Here is a 4,534-nt window from a genome sequence, read left to right on the forward strand (position 1 = left end):
ACGCCCGCATCTTGCAAAACACAGGCGTTTGAGAAGCCCAAGCCTGCCAAAGGCAAGGCAGAGGCCCACTTCTCCCTGGTGCACTACGCCGGAACTGTGGCTACAACATCACTGGGTGGCTGGAGAAGAACAAGGATCCCCTGAACGACTCAGTTTGTCAACTGTACCAGAAGTCCGGAGTCAAAATTCTGGCTGCCCTGTATCCCCCTCCCCCACCTGAGGGTAAGACCAGCATCACGTCAAATTATTTAACTAGGCACTACTTAATCAATTAGTTCTTTAAATCGTTGAATGTATAGCAATTTTTCAGGGTGTTTTCACCAGGTTAATTCATTCAAACACTTGGTTAAATCAAATCATACAATAAGGTGTTATTTTACACAATGACATTGGCAGTATTTGCCTCTAGATAAGTGTGAAGTTAACCAGAGAATCTCTGGTTTATAATTAGTGTGCTTGCTGAAGACAAGACCACTCTAGATTTCTTACATACTCTTTATTATTCTATTTATTCCACCCGCTCTAGGAAATGTACTTTCTAGTTATCTTTGACTTTTCACTTTTAACAGATAAAGCAGAAAGGAGGCAAGAAGAAGGGTGGTTCCATGCAGACTGTGTCCCTCCAGTTCAGGGTGAGCTTTTGAAATGTGTAGATTCAGTCCTTCAAAAGGGGCAATTATTCTAAATTACAGTCGGTCTGAGAAAATGGTTTGTTACGCTCTTACAGGAGAACTTACATAAGCTGATGACCAACTTGAGGAGCACTCATCCTCACTTTGTGCGCTGCCTGATCCCCAACGAGTCAAGACTCCAGGTACAAGAAATATTGACTTAAATATGTAATCTTATCAGTACACTATCAGTGACTTTAACAATCCCAATCTTTAACCTGTTTATGAGTATTAAAAGAGACTTGTTTTGTTTTACCAGGTTGATGGAGAACTTCCTGGTTATCCACCAGCTCAGGTGTAATGGTGTACTGGAGGGTATCAGGATCTGCAGAAAGGGCTTCCCAGCAGAATCATCTATGCTGACTTCAAGCAGAGGTATGTGCACACAAACACAAACACAACTGTACACACGCAGAATCACAGAAAGATCTGCTCCAAGGGTTTTCCCAGCATCAGAAAAGTCTTACCTGTCATGGAATATAACCAACTTATTACAACTTGACATACTTTAAAACTGTCTCCTCATTCAGGTACAAAGTACTGAATGCCAGTGTCATCCCTGAGGGCCAGTTCATGGACAACAAGAAGGCTTCTGAGAAGCTGCTTGGGTCCATTGATGTGAATCATGAGGATTACAAGTTTGGACACACCAAGGTCAGTCAAAAACCCCCAGTAAAAGCTGACAACAAAACACAACTTGAATAATAATTTAAATCTGTACCATATAAAATCTCTCCAGGTGATCTATCCATCCTTTTGTTCTTTCTTCTTCATTTCACTAATGGTAAAGGTGGAAAAACATTGTCCAGTTTTTTTCTTCAAAGTCATACATGACAAGTATAGACGAGAAACTAAACTCATTATCATTTGTATTTTGTTAGAGTCGTATGGCTGCAGATATCTGTTTCTGTGTACTTTATTTATCTACARTGACTTCAGAAAGTATTCACACCCCTTGACTTTTTCCACATTTTGTTGTGTGAAAATTTGGGATTTAACTGTGATTTATTGTCAATGAGCGACACAAAATATTCTAATGTCAAAGTGGAAGAAAAATTGTAATGTTTGTAAATAACAATTATGAAAAATAAAACATGATTACATAAGTATTCAACCCACTGGGCCAACACGTTAGACTTCCTTTTGGCAGCGATTACGGCTGTGAGCCTTTCTGGGTAAGTCTCGAAGAGCTTTCCACACCTGGATTGTACAATATTTGAACATTATTCTTTAAGAAATTCTTCAAGCTCTGTCAAACTGGTTGTTGATCATTGCTAGACAGCCATTTTCAAGTCTTGCCATTGATTTTCATGCCGATTTAAGTCAAACTGTAGCTTGGCCAATATTCAATATCATTTTGGTTACAACTCCAGTGTAGATTAGGCCTTCTGCTTTGGGTTATTGTCCTGCTGAAAGGTGAATTTGTCTCCCAGTGCCTTTTGGCTAGCAGACTGAATCAGATTTTCCTCTAGGGTTTTTGCCTTTTGCTTTGCTCTACTCCGTTTCTTTTTATCGGAAAAAAAAACTCCCTAGTTTTTGTCAACAACAAGCATACCCACAACATGATGCAACCACCACCATGCTTGAAAAAATGAAGAATGGTACTCAGTGTTGTGTTGGATTTGCCCCAAACATAATGCGTTGTATTCAGGACTTAAAGTACATTTATTTGCCACATTCTTTTGCAGTTTTACTTTAGTGCCTTTTTGCAAACAGGATGCATGTTTTGGAATATTGTTAATCTGTACAGGCTTTCTTCTTTTCACTCTGTCATTTATGTTGGTGTTGTGGAGTAACTACAATTTTGTTGATCTATCCTCAGTTTTCTCCTATCACAGCCATTAAACTCTATTTTAAAGTCACCATTTGCCTCATGGTGAAATCCCTGAGCGGTTTCCTTCCGCTCTGGCAAMTGAGTTAGGAAGGGTGCCTATATATTTGTATTTACTAGGTGTATTGATACACCATCCAAAGTGTAATCGATAACTTTACCCATCTACCAATAGGTGCCTTTCTTTGCGAGGCATTGGAAAAACCTCCCTGGTCTTTGTGGTTGAATCTGTGTTTGAAATTCACTGCTCGACTGAGGGACCTTACAGATAATTGTATGTGTGGGGTATAGAGATGAAGTAGTCATTAAAAATCATGTTAAACACTATTATTGGACACAGAGTGAGTCCAGTGCAATTTATTATGTGACTTGTTAAGCACATTTTTACTCCTGAACTTATTTAGGCTTGCCATAACAAAGGGTTGGATACTTATTGACCGAAGACATTTCAGCTTTTCATTTCAAATTAATTAATTTGTAAAAATGTGTCTAAAAACACATTCCACTTTGACATTATGGGGTATTGTGTGTAGGCCAGTGACACAACATCTCAATGTAATCCATTTTAAATTCAGGCTGGAAAAAGTTGAGGCTGTGAATATTTTCTGAAGGCTCTGTACAACAGTACAATAACTAACAACTTAGAAACACGATCCATGGTTTGTTTGTAACCGTGCAAAGTTATGTTGTTTAAATCAATCAAGTGGTGTTGTTCCCCTCTTTTGATTCAACCTTTCTATCTGTCACCATCTGTGGTTCCATTGACCATGTTTAACCTGTGTCTCAGGTGTTCTTCAAAGCCGGTCTGCTGGGTGTCCTGGAGGAGATGAGAGATGAGAAGCTGGCCACTCTGGTCGGCATGGTCCAGGCTCTCAGCCGTGGATTCCTCATGAGGAGAGAGTTTAGCAAGATGATGGAGAGGAGGTGAGGAAGAGTAGACATCTTGGCAAAGCTTTCTGTCAACCACCTGTATCTAATGCATTATGATTACATACTGTATATGCTGTGAGTTGTTCAGAATGAGAAAGTACATCTTATAATGGTCAACTAAAGCTTTTGGGTTAATTCATTTAGTCCAGAAATGGATGTAGCAACGAAGGATTCTAGCTTTATAGTTGCAGTTTGAGACTTGGCTGTTCAATTGTCATTTAAATGTTTGGCATTTAAATATTAATTCTTGAAGTATATAAAATGCCTCATGAGCTTAGCATGCACGACCTGTCAGATCTTGCATCTAGACCACTGTCTATGAATTTAAGAGGGGTTACATTTCCCTGGCTCCCTTCCTCAGCTGTAAACAAACAGTGGCAGGTGGTTCTGTTTTGTTGTTCATCTAATCCCAGAATGTAGCTTTAAGCATGTCACTCACCATGTCACTCTGTCCTTTCTGTCGACCAGAGAATCAGTTTACGCCATCCAGTACAACATCCGCTCATTCATGAATGTGAAAACCTGGCCATGGATGAAGTTGTACTTCAAGATCAAGCCCCTGCTGCAGAGCGCTGAGACTGAGAAAGAGCTGGCCAACATGAAGGAGAACTATGAGAAGATGACAACAGACCTGGCCAAGGCTCTGGCCACAAAGAAGCAAATGGAGGAGAAGTTGGTGGCCCTGACGCAGGAGAAGAACGACCTGGCACTCCAAATAGCATCTGTGAGTGAAAAACTACCCTCAAATGGGCACATTTACACACACATGAATACACACACACACATAAACACTCTGAAAAGTATGTGGCTAACTCACATTTCTATTGCCCATGTTATATGCTGTATATGTTTCATGAATTTCTATTGATTTGCTCTGACATCTTTCACTAAAGTGAGGCCTCTGATTTCTCTCTGTTCTGAAACCAGGAAGGAGAGAGTCTGAACGATGCTGAGGAAAGGTGGGAGGGGCTCATCAAGAGCAAGATCCAGCTGGAGGCCAAACTCAAAGAGACGACCGAGAGGCTGGAGGATGAGGAGGAGATCAATGCTGAGTTGACTGCCAAGAAGAGGAAGCTGGAGGATGAGTGCTCTGGGCTGAAGA

At 40.5% G+C, this 4,534-nt stretch overlaps 1 pseudogene; it reads left to right on the plus strand.

Moving 5' to 3' along the window:
• Window positions 1-4,534, plus strand: part of LOC112078926 (myosin heavy chain, fast skeletal muscle-like) — a 21,297-nt pseudogene that overhangs the window by 4,043 nt on the left and 12,720 nt on the right.

The sequence above is a fragment of the Salvelinus sp. IW2-2015 genome, unplaced genomic scaffold (genome assembly GCF_002910315.2).
Source record: "Salvelinus sp. IW2-2015 unplaced genomic scaffold, ASM291031v2 Un_scaffold6522, whole genome shotgun sequence".
Taxonomy (NCBI): Eukaryota; Metazoa; Chordata; class Actinopteri; order Salmoniformes; family Salmonidae; genus Salvelinus; species Salvelinus sp. IW2-2015.